Here is a 19,199-nt window from a genome sequence, read left to right as displayed (position 1 = left end):
CTGATGTTGGCATTTTCTTCAGATTATTATTTTCAACAAAAGAAGTTTAGACTATGGTAACAAGTGCAAACAAAATGATATCATAATGTACTTTCTTAGCCCACTGTGATTGTGAAATGTGTTATTATTTAAGAAATACCAAAATATGAGAGTGTGTGCGCACTAAGAATTGATGAAACCTAATTTGCAAAATTCTAACAACACCAAATCTGCAAAACCCATTAGTATTCTTTTTTTAAAAAATTTTTTCCTGGTTCCTATGCATTAGCTTTAGCATGTTTTAATATCCTTCTCTACCTTCCTTTCTTCATTCTTGTTTTTCTTCCTTCTCATTTTTATCATAAATTGTTAAGACCATTAGGGACATTTATTTTTTATAACGTATATGACTCACATACAAAGGACTCATTAACTGAAATATTTTGAGATATTGTTAAAAATGTCAAGATTTTACTTTATCAATTTATGTTGAAAATGTAGCTAATTAGTTACTAAGATAATGAATGATAGACTATTTAGCTACATTTGATTATGTGGCAAATTGTTATTCTGTAGATATTTTAGATAGATTTAACTTTATTTGTCTAATAAATGTGTTGCATGTGAATTACAATGGCTTTTATTTTTCGTTTGGTAAAATTATACTGCTGCTTATTTTATTATATATCAAGTATAGATTTCATGGTATTGAAAGAAGGTGTATTTTCAGTGAGCTATTAACCAAAAGTTACAATTTAAAACTCTTTTATTTCTAGGACCTTACACATGTTCTCTCATGGATCTCTCCTAATTATTGAATTAGTTTTCTTTTTTTTTTTTTTTTGGTGGTATTGGGGTTCCTGGAAGCCCTTCTTCCTCTGGGCTACACTCCCAGACCTATTTTATATTTTTGAAACAGGGTCTCTTATGCCAGCGCGGCTGGCTTCGAACCTGCGCGATCCTCCTGTCTCCGCCTCCCAAGCGCGGGGATTACAAGTGTGCGCCACCACGCCCGGCTTGAATTAGTTTTCTACAACGTCATATAATTTTGCTGATTACCATGACTTTGATTCATCTTGTATCATATTTCTCTTGTTTTCTGAAGTTGAACGTCATGGTCTTTTGTAAATTCTTGTTGGCCACTACAGCAACACTTTCCACATTCCCATTTCAATGAAGAATCTTATGGTTTTTACTCTTTTTAAAAAACCTCTCTCTCTCTCTCTCTCTCTCTCTCTCTCTCTCTCTCTCTCTCTCTCTCTCTCTCTCTCTCTCTCCTTTTACCTCTGTTTTTCTTTCTTTCTTTATATTTTGCTACCACTATTTTCTATCATTTTTTTTTTCTTTTTGGCAAGTCTATTAAAGATGACCATTTGGGTGTTTCACTTTTTTTTTCTAAAGTTATTATAAACAAAGCTGGTATGAAGGTATGAACATTCATAGGCAGGATTTTGTGTGAACATCACTAATTCTTCCAGGATTATAATTGCTATATCTAATATTTAGAAGAAATTATTTTCCAGATTCAATGTGATAGGTAGAATTCTAAGATGACATACCTGCATATATCCCCTCTATAAACTCTTCTTGAGTAAACACCAGATTGTTGAGTTTCCATGTAGCAGGAAGCCAAGAGTGGACACTAAATCCTGAGAGTGGGCTCTAACCAACAGCTTGCAGGTAAACAAGAATCTCCATTTCATAACCACAGAGAAATGAATTTTTGCAAGAGCCAGTGGAGTTTTCCCCTAAATCCAGTCTCTTTGTGAGACCATAGCCAGCCAACACCTTAACTTCAACTTTGTGAGACCCTCTCAAAAAGACTTGAAGAATAAGGGATTTGGATGTTTCCAAAAAGGAGCTTTTTGTTACTCATGGTGAGTCCTCAGATCATACTTGATAGTTTGCTAACAAGGTGATTCACATTGAACCTTTAGATAGTCTATGTAAAAGGTGACTTAAGATGTTGTCAAACTAAAAAAAAAAAAAAAAAATCTACCCTGTGATTCAAGGGTTGAGCCCTTAAGCAACATAATATCAGGTCAATACTAGAGAAGGGTAGGGATAGTGAAAGAGACATGTGTAGTGCTTCAATCATCATCTAAGCTTGCAAAAATTCCATTCCCCGCTCCCCAGAAAGTAAGGAGGCATTACATGCCAACCACATTGATATATTACTATAATCAAAGTACCACCAATGAGGAAAGCTCTCAGCCTTCACCCTCACCCTAAGCACTAGTTCCCTAAATTGTGTTTTGTTTGGTAGTGGGATTGAACCCAGAGGCATTCTACCTCTGAGTCACACTCACAGCCCCTTGTTATTTTTATTTTTTTTTATTTTGAAGCAGGGTTTGCCAAGTTGTTGAGGCTAGCCTTGAACCTGCAATCCTCCTGTCTCAGCCTTTAAGTACTGAGATTACATTTAACATGTACCATCTCCAATCCTTCTCCTCTTTCCAGTGGTTGAAATCCTCCTAGATTTTACCGCATGTATTTTCCTTTTGGTTCATTGTGAGTCAAAAATTCTGCTACAATAAATCAACCAAGATACATATAACTTTCCCTAATTCTGTGAGATATTCTAGCAAATGATTGAACCTGAAGGGGCACAGTGGCCAATCCTGCAATTTGGACCAAGGTGGACAAAAACAAATGTGATTTGGGAATTCCCAAATGTGCAGCTGGTGTCCAATGTGAGGGTAGTCTTATGAGCACAGTGTCAGCCTGTGAAATCTGGCCCCACTCCGTGCAGTGAGAAGTGACTGTTGGATCCATCTACCATATGTTAGGCTCCAGACCGGATGAATCTGTGAGATAAAGAATTGTTGTGTTTTAAACTGCAGTTTGTCATAAACTGTTACAACAATAGAGAAATTGTCGCGACCCTAAGGCTCTGACCAGCAGAGCCTAGGGAAGAAACACACGAACGCCGACTTGCTGATGAAGCTACTTCCTCTTTATTCCCCACAGCAGTTTCCTTATATACCATACCAAGCCTGTTCCCCAAATATCCACCAATCCCATTCCGCCCATGTCCATCCCATGCTCCCTAGAAGGTACCTCATAGGCATACTGGCCTAACCACGAGGCATTATGTCACAGTCCATGCATGAGGCGCGTGATACTGACAACAGCGCATGTGCCAGCCAAGACCACCATCCTTGGCAGTCAGCCCGGGGGGCCATCTTCGGCTGACGTGCCACACCCTGGCTTCCCACAAGAAATAACATAAAAATGCCTATTACCTTTTACATTTTTACCATCAATGTGAAAAGACCTTATTGTTTACTCACCCTCAGTAATGGTTAGTCATTGTCAGTATTTGTTACTTTAGCCTTTTAAAGTTACGTTTGAAGTGTTTCTTCTCAAATCCAAGGATGACACTCGAACAGAGGAGCAGGACCAGACCTGGCCTGAGAGCCTGAGAGCAGGTGCAAAGCCAAACGGGAAGAATCCAATGAAACCGGTCCCGAGAGCCAAGGCGGGGAAGGGCGGGCCGCCCTGCAAAGCTGCTCTTTCTTCAGGCCGCCTGAGCCAGACGCTGGAGGACTACAACCCGGCAGTGGAGCGCTGCCTGGAGGAGCTGGTCTTTGGCGATGTGGAAGACGATGAGGATGTACTGCTGCGGCGGCTGCGGGGCCCGCAGGTTCAAGTACATGATGACTTAGATGACTCTGAAGTTGAAAATGAAGTGAAAGATGATATCACACCCCGCCCCCCACGAAGAAGCCAGTTTGGGTGGATGAAGAAGATGAAGATGAGGAAATGGTTGACATGGCGAACAATCGATTTCGTAAAGATATGATGAAAAATGCAAGCGAAAATCAACTTTTGAAAGACAAACTTCAGAAGAGATTAAAAGAAGAATTCCAGCATGCCATGGGAGGTGTGCCTGCCTGGGCAGAGGCGAGGAAGTGGAAAACATCTTCAGAAGATGAAAATGAAGAGGATGATTTGTTGCAAAGGCCTGGGAATTTTATATCCACATCGACTTCTCTTCCAAGAGGAATCTTGAAGATGAAACGCTGCCAGTGTGCTAATGCCGAATGGCCTACTACTGCTCAGATCTCGCCAGTGCAATTCCATCCATGGGCGCAGGTGGTGATGAAGGGTTGGATAACTCTGTGTCATTGTTTCAGGTTGATGGCAAAACAAATCCTAAAATCCAGAGCATCTTTTTGGACAAGTTTCCATTTTTTAAGGCTTGTTTTAGTGCTAATGGAGAAGAAGTGATAGCCACAAGTATTCACAGCAAGGTTCCTTATGTCTATGATATGATAGCCGGGAAGTCGATTCCTGTGCACCACGTGAGAGGTTTGAAAGAAAAAATAGTGAGGAAATTTGAAGTCTTCCCAGATGGATCCTTCTTGATCCTAAGTGGTGTTGCTGGGTATTCTCATTTTGTTAGCAATGAAAACCAAAGAACTGATTGGTAGTGTGAAGATGAATGGAAGGGTTTCAGCATCCACATTCTCTTCTGATGATGGAGACGTTTACGTTTGGGATGTGAACTCTAGGAAGTGCCTGAACAGATTTGTTGATGAAGGCAGTTTAATACCTGAATTAAACATTGCCACATTGAAGAATGTGGCTCGTGGTTCTAACTTTGGAGTGGTAAACATATACAATCAAGAATCTTGTCTCCAAGAAACAATCCCAAAGCCAATAAAAGCTATAATGAACTGGGTTACTGGTGTTACTTCTCTGACCTTCAGTCCTGCTACAGAAATCTTGGCAATAGCTTCAGAAAGAATGAGAGAAGCAGTCAGATTGGTTCACCTTCCTTCCTGTGCAGTATTTTCTAACTTTCCAGTCATTAAGAAGAGTAAATTTCCTGTGTTCATGCCATGGATTTTTCTCCCAGAAGTGGATACTTTGCCTTGGGGAATGACAAGGGCAAGGCCCTGTGTATAGGTTGCACCGTTACTTGGAATTTTAAAGAAATTATTTGAAGTCCAGTTGAGACACAACAGAATCCTGTTCCATACATGTCTACAATAAGTGATGATACGTGGATTATGATTCGTAGAGCCATCTATGCTTAATTTAACAGAATCGTCTTAATAAAAATGTCAGTTTTTGTTTGAAGAAAAAAAATAAAATTATGTTTGATTGAGGCATGGTGGCGCACGCTTGCAATCCCAGAATTTGGGAGGCCAAGACAGGAGGATTGAGGTTTGTGGACAGCCTCAGCTACTTAGGGAAGCCCTTCGCAACTTAGTGAGACTCTGTTTCAAATATAAAAAGACTAAAACCTAGGTCTGGGGTTGTAACTTGGAGGTAGAATGTCCCTGGGTAAATAATAAATAAATAAATGTACATATTATGACTTCTCGTCTGAATTTTAACTTGTATTTCTTTAATAGTTAATGATATTGAACATCTTTTCATATACTTATTTGAAATTTAGGATTGCTTTATTTTATGTCATAATTTTTTTTTGTTGACATGTTGAACACTACCTAACTCAAGATTACAAAGATTTTCTTCTGTTATATATTTTTATCTTTCACATTTAAATCCATTTCGAGTATTTTTTTCCAAATATTGAATGCTCTATATTGCTGTTTTTTATTCTTTTTAAGGTACAAATATACCATTCTTTTAATACTATTAACATGTCTAGCCTTAGCTGGGTGTGGTGGCACACACTTTTAATCCCAACATTTGGGAGGCTGAGACAAGGAAGATCGCAGTTCACTGCCAGCCTCAGCTACTTAGTGAGGCCCTGTGAGACTCTGTTTCAAAATGAGAATAAAAAATAGGGCTCGTGGTATAGCTCAAAGGTAGGACAACCCTGGGTTCCATCCCCAGTATTGCAAAAAACAAAAAAAAATCAGCCTTCTATTAATTTGTATTTGCACATGTGCTAAAAACAATTGACCATAGTTATCTATGTCTATTTGGGGAATCTTTTTTCTTTGGGTTATATATGTATCCTTTTTTTATTTCTATGACTATATAGTTAAGTACCACTGGACTGCATGTATCTTCCCTGTATATTTACAAATTTCTACCTGAACATTTTATGCAAATTGTATTTTAGGAAAATTGACTTTTATTATGTTGATTCTTTTAACCTATTAATGCAGCATTTGCCTCCACCAATTCAGGTGTATTTTGATTTCTTTTATTGTAAGTTAAATTTTCTTTACATAAAAGTTATATTTATATTTTTATAATTATATCTACTTATTTACATTTTTAACTTTTAGTTCTAGGGTTTCTCTTTTGGCCTTTGAATTTTGTGAGTAGACCATCATGTCATTTCCTACTTGGAACAGTTTTTTGCTTATTTTTCAATCTGTCTACTTTTTATTTTATTTTCTTGACTTATCGCTCTGTCTAGGACTTCTTACGCTATATTAAATAGGATTGTTAAAAGGTTACAAGTTTGCCTTTTTCTCAGTATTAGGAAAAGACAGGAAGTGTATAAGGTTTGAGGTTTGTTTGTTTTTGTAACTTCCAAATACTTTTTTTTGTCATTTATTTGGAAAAAAATTACTGGATAATTTATCTTTTTCTCTTTTTAGTTCTATCACTATTTTCTTTATGTACATGGGATTATGTTATGTTTTTAAATTTTTTTATGGGTTTATTGATGTCATACATCTTAATGGTGTGGTCATACATCTTAATCAAGATGGTAGAGGCGTACATGCACACATTACCCAATTAGCCTTTACCCAATTCCCACCTCATTTCCTCCCCATTCTCTTCTTCTCATTTAGCTTAGTGATTGACTTTGATATGTTTTTTAATGTACATCGTGTATATTAGGGAATTTTCTTCTGCCCCCCTTCCATCCCCTTCTGTTAGGTCACCTTATTTGCTCATCTATAGTTTATATGTTAATAATAATATATAATTGTTATGTTTCTGATGATTTATTCTTTTTTAATTATAAAATAACTCACTTAATGCTTAGCAGTATTTTTCTCTGTAATCTTCAGCAACTTCCATTAATCATTCCACTGACAAGTTCTACTTTTTAATTGAGATGTTAATTCTATTTGTATTTAATTTGATTATTTATACTATTGAAATCATTGCTTTCATTTTGCTGTATTTTTTATCCCATGTGATTTTGGTAAGTTTTCTTTTCTTTTTCTTCTTTAATATTTTTTTTTTTGCCTTTCATGAATTAATGGCGTTTTTAAGGTTCCATGTCATTTGTTCTTTTGACTTACTACTTTTAACTCTGTGTGTGCACAATTGATTCAGATTTTCTAGTATATAACTTTACTTATCACAGTATATTTTAAAATAATATTGTATCTAAATTCTTTTCTAAAATCTTGTTTTATTTCTATAGTTGCATTCCTGATTTGATCTTCTGGAGATCTCTGCATTTCTGTGTTATCAGGTTCTGTTATTGTGGGGCTGTGGGAGCTCATTGCTCCATTGTTGTTCTTCTTCCTCAGGATTTCAGAAGTTTGTACCTGTTGCTTTTGGTAGATTTCTCTCAGTCCCTAGGTGTCAGCTGGTAAATTCTAGGGCAAGTTGTATTGTATTCAACAGTGAAGGTTGAGTGAGGAGGGAAGTGAAGGAGTAAATGGAAGAATAGGGTAAGATCTCAGATAGGGTCAAATAGTATTTGAGTTTGGTAAGATAGTATATACTAGAGTGCAGAGATAGTACAAATCTAGTAGTATTCTAGTAACCAATGTAGAGTTTTTGGTATAGTGATATGAAGTGGATTTAACACAAGACAAGGGAGCAATAAAAAGACGAGAAAGAAAATGGATAGAAAGGAGAGAGTAGGTATGTACAAGAGAATCTAGATGAAAAAGGAAATCCTATAGAGGAGCAAATAAGACAACCTAACTGTGGGGATAGGAGGGGGGAAGAAGAAAACTCTCTAAAGCACAGGACGTACTTAGTCGTATCATAGTCAACCACTAAGCCAAACATGGGAGGGAGGAATCAGGAGGGAGTGGGTGGGGAATGGGTAGAGGCTGGCTGGGTGATATATGCATGTATGTCTACACAAGTTTTTTATTCTACTATGATGTATAAATACAATGCACTGATAAAAATTTTAAAAAATAATAATGTGTCACTTAAGCTTTAAAACTGAAAAATGAATATTTGCATATGTACCTTCCTGGGGTAGGTTTTATTATTATTTGGTACTAGGAATTGAATACTGGGCAATATACCTCTGAATTAACCTCTTATTTTGAAAGAGGATCTCAATAGGTTGCTGAGAATCTTGCTAGGTTGCTGAGACTGGCCTGGAACTTGTGGTCTTCTTATCTCAGCCATCCAAATACTAGGATTTCACTTGTGTGCCACCCCACCTGGCTGCGTGTTATAATTTTTATACATTTATTTCTATTATGTTATAAAAACACAATATATGTTGTTTTAAAGAAATTTATAGCAATTTAAAATATATTTATCTACCTATTTACCAATTCTAGTATACTTTATTCCTTTGAAGACATACAGACTTTCATTTGGCATCATTTTATTCTTCTTAAAGGACATTTGTTGAAGACAAATGGGACAATATAGGAATTTAGTCCAGAGACATTCTATTTCTGTGTTATACCTCTATCCCTACTTTGTTTTTTGTGGTTTTTGTGTGTGTGTGTGAATTTTAAAACAGTGTCTTGCTCAGTTACTTTGAGCTTCTGGGCTCAATCCTGTGATCCTCCTGTCTCAGTCCTCCATGTACTGGGATTCCAGGTATGTGCCAATGTGGCAATAATTTTAGCTGTACTTTGAAAACATATTTGAGGCAGTAAACTCAGGCATTCATAGGCTTTAACCCTATTTCTTGTCCCTCATGGATATTGTTTCTATTGCCTATTATTCACTGACTGAAAGCTATGACTTTATGTATTGTGTAATGAGGGTGGTTAAAACATTGTGGACAAAAGTAGAGGTGTTTCTACCTGTTTAAAATGTTTTACTCCAAAAGGCTATTCTCAGAAATTACAGCATGTCTAATTCTTCTGTGCACTCTTGTCAAATATGATGTGTATAAGCTGACTTTACAGCACAAAAAATAACTGATACTTAATCTCCTGACAAAATGGTGACATGAAAATATACATTCATTTTTCAAAATTTTAGCTGTCTTCTTCTCAAATTCTAAATGTCAACGTGTTGTGCGAATCAGTCTTTGACCTTCTGTGTTCTATGTACACTGCATAGAATATTTGATTGAGTTTGACAACATTAAAAATTTAGCTGTATAATGATATCATCAAATTCATACCTCTAAAACATCCTTCGTCATAGTTCTTCAGACTCACTACCTGATATTGTCAGTCAGATATAAAATAAGCCTCAAAGTTTGTTTTTCATAAAGGAAGAAAACAAAAGCAACCAACAACTATAAATAACAAATCCTTTTTTTTTTTTTATTCCTCATTTCTTCATTGTAAGTTCCCAAACTCTTCATGCAGCTCTTTTGGGGAGAGAAGGTAAAAACAAGGCTGATAATGTTCTTAGTTTTCCCTAATTTCAATCTCAATATATATTTACTATATCTCCTAAAAATACACCTCTTCTTTCTCAATGGCATATGCTCTTTTTCTGGACTATTTTAAGAAATATTTAGATTAATTTATTGGTTTGCTTTCTTTTACTTCTTTTCCTGAACTCTTCCAAAATTTTACTTCCCAACTTCTTTTTTTGCCTTTTACCACAAAAGACTTCTCCACTTACCAATAAGCTCTCACATTTTTTAAATTTTTCCTTACAATGAACTATAACATGACTTCTTTAACAAAACTTTCTATGACACACTCGTCTCTGCTTAATCCAAGTCAGAACAATTGAATTTATTTATTTTTGGTTTTTTTTTTTTTTTTTTTTTTTGGTGCTGGGGATTGAACCCAGGGGGCATTCTCCCTTGAACTATACTCCCAACCCTATTTTTTATTCTTTAGTTTGATACAGGGTCTCACAGAGTTGCAAATAGCCTCACTAAGTAGGTGAGGCTGTCCACAAACTATGATCCTCCTATTTCAGCCTCTCCAGTGCTGGAATTACAAGTGTGCACCACCATGCCCAGCAATTTATTTCTTTAAACACCTCAATTCTATTTTGAATGCAGAGAGTTTAATTTGCTCTATACTATGCTAGAATTCACTTTTCTTGTATTTTCACATGGATATTTCACTTAGATATTGTGTTCTTACTATTAATGTCATCAAGATGCATAAGTTCATACTAATGTAATTTTGAATATATAACATTCCATTTTGTGGACAGAAAAAGTGTAATTTTGGATGCAAAAATTTGAGCTGAAAAGGCCAAGTAAATAGATTATTCTTATTTAAAATTCCATTATGCTTTTTATGTTAATAGCCATAAATCCTTTCATCAAAATTGCAATGCTAATGTTAAAGGTAGTAGATAATAAAATGCAATCATTTATAGCTACTTTAGTTAATCTAACAAGTACAAATCTTTAATTACACATTTAAAAGAGTAAAAAATGTTGCATTTTACCTATGAAAAGTAATTCAGAATAATAAAAGTAAATCAAGCTATTTATTTTAAAAACATAAAATCACCAATGAAAATGTGACTATAAATAGAATATGCAAAATAACATTTTTTAGGGGAAAATCAAACAAATAAACAATACTAATATTCTTTGAACAACCATCATGCATCTTCAATAATCACTAACTCAAGTCTGAGGATGTGTTATCTATACCTTACCAAGCTGAAAAATATCTTTTCTTATATGAAAAAATTTAATATGTATCTATAAAATGTATAAATTTGTTTAAAAAATTTTTGTCCACAATAATAGTATCATACTTGCAATTTAAAATAATTTATATAAGAAAGCTATAGTAGCCAATGTGATGGTGCAGGACTGTAATCCCAGTAATTGGGAGGCTGAAAAAGGAGACTTGCAGATTCAAGGCTAGTCTCAGCAACTTAGTAAGTCCCTGTTTCAAAATTATGAAAAAAATAAAAAATAAAAGGACTAAGGGCATGTAGCCCAGAGGTAGAAATTCCCTGTCTTCAATCAATCCCCAGTATGTCTGTCTGCCTCTCTCTCTCTCTCTCTCTCTCTCTCTCTCTCTCTCTCTCTCTCTCTCTCTCTCTCTCCTCTCTCTCTCTTTCTCTCTCTCTCTCTCTCTCTCTCTCTCTCTCGCACACGCACACGCACACGCACACGCACACACATACAAATTATCTTTGGATTATTTTTTTAATTTCTATTGGTGCATTATATTCATACATCTTAGTGGAATACAAAATAGTAGAGGCATACATGTATATATCACCCAATTAGTCCTTACCCAGTTACCACCCCATTTTCTCTCCCTCCCTCCTTCTCATGTTTGGTTTAGTGATTGGCTTTGATATGTTTGTTACAGTACATCATGTGCATTAGAGAATTTTCCTACCCCATCCCATCTTTATTTGTTCTTCTACAATATCTTGTTCTTTGTCTAGAGTTCCTCCTAAAACCCATTTTCTCCCTAGCTTCTGCAAATCAGGGAGAGTAGCTGATTTCTTATTGTCACTGACTAATCTCATGTAGCATAATGTTCTCCTTGTAAAACACTACTAAATTGTCCTTAGAGTTTGTATATCACATGCCATCCACTAAGAATACACACATGCTTATGACCTGTGACTCCTTGCTTTCTTTTCTTATAATTTAGGCTAGTTGGTCATTTTTCTACTTTAGTTGTAAATTTTGGAGGGTCAGGAAAAGTTATGTTCTTGTATATTAAATGGCTTTTTGTTATATAGGTGGGATTCCCATATTTTGAAGGTTCTTTTCTAAAGCAAAAATCATAGTTTTTTCTTTTCATTTATTTTTTAATTTTTTGGTGCATTGTTGTCATGCGTCTTGATAGAGTTTACAAGATGGTAGAGGCATATATGTACATATTATTCATTTAACCCTTCTCCAATTCTTACCCAATTTCCTCCCTCCTTCTCATGTTTGGCTTAGTGATTAACTTTGATATATTTGTGAATGTACATCATGTACATGAGGGAAATTCGCTCTTGCCCCTCCTATCCTTTTTCAGTTAGGTCACCTTATTTGCTCAACTATGGTTTTATCCTTCCTCATCTAAAGTTTCTCCTATGATCCTTTTTCCCTTCATTTATTTTAATTAATAGCATTCCATTTTCTAATTATTTTTTTCAAAATGGAAACAACATTCATCAGATAATTATACAAATTATATGCTAAGTGAATACAATATGTAAAAATAGAAATATAATCCTTGTTAGGAGTCTAGGCAACTATTGCTCAGTCCAAATGTTTTCCTTTGTATGAAAGAACTTATTTTTAGAAAAATACTTCTGGTCTTTTTCCTGTTCTCCTCCCCATTACTTATGAGAATATGTGTGATATTTTATTAGAGACTTTGAGAGTGAGCTTGTGAATGTACAGCTCAATCCATCGCCTCTCCTCTACTTTTGTGTGAGCGTATTAGAAACCTAAATTTTGCTCTTGTTCTTCATAGCATAAATTTCATAGAAGTAGAATGCATGAGGTCCCTTGAAATGGTACAAAGTTCTCTTTAACTGGGCATCCAAATTTTCTATAAGGTTAGGTATTAGGAAAATAGCTGCCACTCACATATTTGACATTTTTTCATTAACACTGTAACAATATTCAAGGCCCTATTTTGAAATTCATATGCCTTATTATCCCTTGCTTATCTCAGACCAATTTCAAACTCAGATGTGTAGAAAAATGTATTACTTTTAACTCCTTTAAATAATAAGTAGCTGTGTACATATATGTACACACAAGTTTTTTACCCCAATATGATGTATGAATATAATGCACCAATAAAAAATTTAAAAACAAAATAAAGAATAAAAAAGAAAAAATAAGCAATAGCAAAAGTATGATTATCACTTATATTACTTGATTGTATATGATTTACCAATCTGCTGAGCATTTAGCTCAATAGAAAAATTATTTTGACTATGATTCTGCAAGGTTGTAATTAACTTTCTTTTTTATTGCATATTATGGCTGTCTAAGAATCATTAAAACCCATGATAACAATCTTTTTAAAACTCTACCTCACCTTACTTTTACCTGACTAGTTCTGCTCTTCTCTTCTACTTCACTTCAGCTATTTAGGACAGGCTTATCTGTCTATTGCTGTAGAACCAGTTACCCAAAACATAAAATACTGACATTTATCATCTCACTGTTTCTGTGGATAAGGACTCTGGGTGAAACCTAACTGGAAACTTTTAACACAAAATCTGTCATGGGATGGGATTGAGTTGTCAGCTGTGGCTGCAGTCATGCCTGGGTTTTACCAGGTGAGTATCTGATTCCAAGCTCACTAATATGAATGCTGCCAGGCCTGGGGTCTTTGCTAACTTTTGACCTGAAATTGCAGTTAATTGCCACATAAACTTCATGAGGTATCTAAACTCACAATGCAATAGTTTGCTACACACACACACACACACACACACACACACACGCACACACACCAAAGAAAGAAAGAGAAGGGGTTAATATGAGTGACATGTCATTTCAGTTGATAAATTTTATTTATTAGAAGTAAGTCACTAAGTTAAGCAACCAAAGGTAATAGACAACATAGGAACATAACAACTAGAAAGAGAGAGAGATTATATAGGGAGACTTAAGAGTCAATAGGCATAACTGTGCATAAAATCTTGGTATGCATTAATCACTCTATTTTGAACTTAAAGTACTAGTCTCTGATTTCAGCCCCTTATCTGTTACACTATTGTATATAGTACAGTTCAATATCTGATCTTTTAAACTCTTGTGCATTACTGACTCAGTGGCCATATTCAGATTTTTAGTCCTTTCTTTTTTTTAACCTTCTGTGTTCATCTTTTCCCTCTTATTTTCTAACCTAAATCCCCAAATGCTTATGGAATATATTCTTTGGTCCTGATAACACTATAATCAAGAACCCCAAAATCCCGTCTTACCTTACTTTCACTTTTTTTTTTTTTGGCAGTTCTGAAGGAATATATATATATATATATATATATATATATATATATATCAAATATATATATATATATATATATTTGAAATTTATTTTTTCCAGTTTTTTTTTTATTGGTGCACTGTATTCATACATCATAGTGGGATACAAACTTTTGTAGACATACATGCACACATTGCCCAGTCAGCCCCCACCCGATCCCCACCCCATTCTCTCCCCATCCCTCCCTCCCATGCTTGGCTTAATGGTTGACATCTAGTATTATAGCAATTTATCCAAAATTAAAAATGATAATCTCACATAAAAGTTTCATTTGTCTGATACCAAGCTTTTGATGACTTAAAGATAACATTTCAATATTTCTTTTTACTTTCTTTCTTACCAGAGAATATTTTTTTTCTATTTTTTTAGGTGAAACTATCATATATTTATATATTTATTTTTCAGAAAAAAAATCTATCCTAATATGGAATATGGACTCTAGATACCCAAAACGATCTTAAAAAATAACAAAGCTAGGAGATATATATTTTCTGATTTCAAACCATATAAAGATACAATAATTGAAACAGTGTAATACTATTCTAAAGGCAGATATATAAACCATTGGAGTTAAATAAAAGCCTAGAGCTAAATTCTTCCCTATATTGTCAAGTTATTTTTGACAATGTTTCCATGAACATTTGGTGATGGAAATAATAATCTTTTAACTAAATATTGTTGAAAAATAATAATTACATGGAAAAGAATAAAATTGGACCCTTAACTAATCCCATATACAAATATTAACTCAAACTAGATAAAAGACCTAAATATAAATCTTAAGACTATAAACTTTTAGAAGAAAATATGGGTCATAAAACCTCACAACATTGAAATTGGCAGTGATTTCTTGGATATGATTTCAATGGCACAGGCAACAGAAGAGTATACAAACTCCCTAAAAAATAAAAAAAAATTGTATATTCAAAGACAATGTAAACAGAGTTAAAAGTTACTAATAGAATGGGATAAAATATTTCCAAATGCTATATCTGAAGGCATATTAATATTCCAACTAGAAATCCTAAAAATTAACAACAATAAAGGCAAACAATACCATTTAGAGATAGGTAAAAGACTAACATAAATAATTAATCTCCACAGATAACCAATCTTAGTTGTCTGTTGGATGGAAAATCTTGTTTCTCTGGTTCTGGTGTGTGTTACCTATTTCTTCTTTGTAGTTAATCTCTTTGAGTATTTTCTCTAGTGCTGGTTTTGAAGACATAAATTCCTTCAGTTGCTGTTTGTCATGGAAGCTTCTTATTTCTCCATCTAATTTGATAGAAAGTTTTGCTGGGTAGGAAATTTTTGGCTGGAAGTTGTTTTCTTTCAGAGTTTGGAATATGTTACTCCAAGCCCTTCTGGCTCTCATGACTTGGTTTGGGAAGTCTGGAGTGATTCTAATTGGCTTGCCTCTGAATGTCACTTGGCCCTTTGCTTTTGTTGCCTTTAAGATTCTCTGCTTGGCTTCCACATTGGTCATTTTGACAATTATGTGGCGTGGGGATCCTCTTCTCCGATCCTGTCTAAAGGGAATTCTATATGTTTCCTGGACCTGTGTATCAACCTCTTGCTCTAAGTTTGGAAAATTTTCTGCTATTACTTCCTTGAAGAGATTGTTGATCCCTTTGGTTTCACTTTCTTTTCCCTCCTCTATTCCAATTATTCTTAGGTTAGCTCTCTTAAAATGGGCCCATATTTCTTCAATATCAGATTCCTGCTGTCGGATATTTTTTCTAGATTAGAAACTATGCGTTCATTTTTGGAATTATCATCTTCTAAGAGCAAGATTCTGTTCTCCATGTGGCCTAATCAGTTGTGTGTGATTTGAATTGAGGCCTTTACTTCATTAATTGCATCCTTTATCTCTTTTTGGCTCTCTCTGAGTTCTTTTCGAAGCACCTCTATTATTTCTACAGTTATTTTCCTGATTTGATCTTCTAGAAATCTCTGATTTTCTGTTTTATCGGGTTCTGATGTTGTGGGGTTGTGGGCATTCATTGCTCCAGTATTATTCCTCTTTCCCATGATTTCAGAGGTTTGTGCCTTCTCTGGGTTCTTCCCTTGGGTCACTATGACTTCACTTAAGGTGTTCTGGATCTCGAGTCAGTAGTATCTCAGACCCCACTACTCCTTTACTGGGTTGTATCACAGAGTCTCCGACCCAGCGAGTCGATAGAGGCTGCTTTAGACTGTGGGGGGTGCCAGGTTGCATGTTCTCCTATGATGTGATATCTCTGCCACTGCCACTCCCCCACTGAGTCTAGTCCCAGGGAGTACAGTACTGGGATTTCTCCTCTGTGGTCCGCAATTTGACTCACTGTTCTTGAGTTCACAGATGTAGCTGTACTGGACTCGTTGAATTCGCTGTTGCTGCCATTGGTGGCAATATAGCGCCGCTGTTACGCCCTCGCCGTGAGGCTGGCGTATTTCTTCTCTGGTTTTGAGTTGCACTCTGAATCCCTGCAGCGTGTGCTGAGCTCAGCCACTGGGAGCTTTAGATGCTCCCTGCACCGAGAAATCCCGCCTGGCTGTTCCGCAGCAGTTCACCTCGGCTTGCTGTAGCCGTCCGGTGAACTTGCCGCTGCTGCCGGCAGTATGGTGTTGCTGCTGCATCCTCAGGCGTGAGGCCGGTGTATCACCTCTGTGGCTCTGCACTCGGTTCTCAGTCCGCTTTCTCTCTGGAGCCTGGTGATTTTTTTGTTTCTCTGGTCATGGTGTTTTCTGGCTATGAAAGGCGCTGATTTTGTGGTAATGGAGATTGGTTGTTAGCGGGGCTCTTAAGCCCCGCTTCACTTTTATGAATAAAGTTTCAAGTTATCATAGGCAATTAAAAGCACACTCACAAAATAGATTTATGCATATGTGACTTGCCAATTTATTGTTGTACAGCTATTTAAAAATGCTTTGAAATTTTAATCTTAAGTTATACTAAAGTCTATAAAGAACAATGTACCCACAAAACATGAAAGACCTCATGGATTTTTTTCCTTTATCTATAAACCCCCAATGGTTATTGTGGAGTAAATAATGTGAAGGATTGTCTGGATATCACGATTATCTGCTGGATTATCAAGATATCAGTTGCAGAGATCTACAGAAAAAGGCAATGAGATATTACTAACAAAATCATGGCACATTTCCATACATTCCTTTCCTCAGCTTTTCTAAATATATTTCCTTGAGCTTTCAACATCACCTGAATACTTCTAAAAACAAGTCAGATACATCAGAGAGATGTTAAAGAATATGCCCTATTGATTCCCCGAATCATATATAAATATATCTGAATTTGTATTGACCCTTTTTTATTTTGCCTATACCAAAAAGGTAAACTTCTTCCTATCCAAAGCAAATTCACTTCTCCATGCTTGAGTCTTCCTGTTGTTTTAGCAAAAGAACAGAGCTATATAGTTCCTACTGTGCTTTATCTCCTTTCCAATCGGTTTGTTTCCCAGAGAACATAAATGTGTTCACATTTTATAATACCTTAAAAAAATTTCTACCATGATCCTAAAGCTTTTTTCTTCTTATACTCAGTCAGTATTTGAAAACAGACACATTTACACCCAGTCCATGTTTTCCCTTCTATTTTCTTCCTTGCTCATCCCAATCTAACCATTGTACCCAATTTTGCACAAAAATCTCTCTCACAAGACTCAGTGATTTTACTACCAAATCTGCCAAGTACTGTTCAGTCCTTATGAAAGCCCACAGTTGTTTTGTGGCATTTGATACTCCTAGCAACTTTTCTTTCTTAAAATTCTCTAGAGCCTTTATTAAAAATAGTAGGTTTGCCGGGCATGGTGGCTCACGCTTGTAATCCCTGCACTTGGGAGGCGGAGACAGGGTGGATCATGCAGGTTTGAAGCCAGCTGCGCTGGCTTAAGAGACCCTGTTTCCAAATTTTAAAAAAGTATAAAAATAGGTCTGGCAGCATAGCCTGAAGGTAGAAGGGTTTCTAGGAACACCAGTACCACCACTAAAAAATTAAAAAAAAAATTGTAGGTTGGATTAGGTTTAAACCGACATTCAAAAATGCTCAAGGGAAACCCAGTTCAGTAATTCTATAGAAAATAGAACTTTGTGAGCTTATTTGTCAAGTCAACTGTGTAGTAAAGTACATACTGAGCCGTTTTCTGAGGCTAATTTTGATTGCTCTGCCTGGAATCCCTCTCAGAGCTTCTCTACGAACACAGGTGGGTTGTTCTTCACTTTGATTTTTATGTTGTTGAGCTTTCATGGTCGAGTCCCTCCTCAGCTCAGTATGGGTCCAGAAAGTGCCTATGATAGATTTCAAGTATGTTTTTATAGGGGAGTATAAGTTTGTATTTAATTTCACTGAAGATTTATCAAAATACCAGTTTGTAGAAATTATATTGAAGTAATGTGCTGGGCATGGTGGCACACTCTTGTAATCCCCACTCTTGGGAGGTGGAGACAGGAGGATCGTGCAGGTTCGAAGCCAGCCACAATGGCTTAAGAGACCCTGTTTCCAAATAAAAATGTTAGGTCTGGAAGTGTAGCCTAGAGGCAGAAGGGTTTCCAGGAATCCCAGCACCACCAAAAAAAAAAAAAAAAAAAAAAAAAAGACAAGCTATCACCTTTTAGGTATGTTGACATACTACACAGCAATACTTCCCAAATAAGAGACACCTGGAATGTATGTCTTATTTTATTTATCCTATTAAAAGTTGTTATGTATATGGAAGAGACAATATAATACGTAGTAATTTGTATTTTTTTTTTTTTGCATTACTGGGGATGGAACCCAGAAGTATTGTACCTCTGAACTACACCCCCAACCCTACTTTTTTTTTAGTCTTTTTTATTTTTGAAACAGGGTCTCAAGCTGTGAAGGGCCTCCCTTAAGTAACTGAGGCTGTCTGTGAACCGTAATCCTCTGGTCTCAGCCTCCCAAATGCTGGGATTACAATTGTGCACCACCATGCCCAGCTAATATTTTGTATTATTATTATTTTTTTGTGGTGCTAGGGGTGGAACTCAGGGTATTTCTACCTCCAGGCTATACTCCCAGACCTATTTTTTCCAATTATATAATTTTTTAAATTGGTGCATTATATTTATTCATCATAATGGGGTAAAAAATCTGGGTACAAATAAATGCACACATAACCCAGTCAGCCCCCACCAAGTCCCCACCCCACTCTCTCCCCATCCCTCTCTACCATGCTTGGCTTAGTGGTTAACTACAAT

General features: G+C 35.8%; 1 pseudogene across 1 annotated transcript; it reads left to right on the top strand.

Moving 5' to 3' along the window:
• The first annotated feature begins 1,400 nt into the window (after nt 1–1,400).
• On the top strand, nt 1,401–4,918 carry LOC308273119 (U3 small nucleolar RNA-associated protein 18 homolog; annotated as a pseudogene). Its single transcript has 2 exons — nt 1,401–1,406; nt 3,314–4,918. The product of its transcript is annotated as a U3 small nucleolar RNA-associated protein 18 homolog (transcript).
• The last annotated feature ends 14,281 nt before the right edge of the window (nt 4,919–19,199 follow it).

Source organism: Muscardinus avellanarius (genome assembly GCF_963383645.1).
Source record: "Muscardinus avellanarius genome assembly, chromosome: 14".
In the NCBI taxonomy this organism is placed as follows: domain Eukaryota; kingdom Metazoa; phylum Chordata; class Mammalia; order Rodentia; family Gliridae; genus Muscardinus; species Muscardinus avellanarius.
This window is presented reverse-complemented; position numbering and strand designations above follow the sequence as displayed.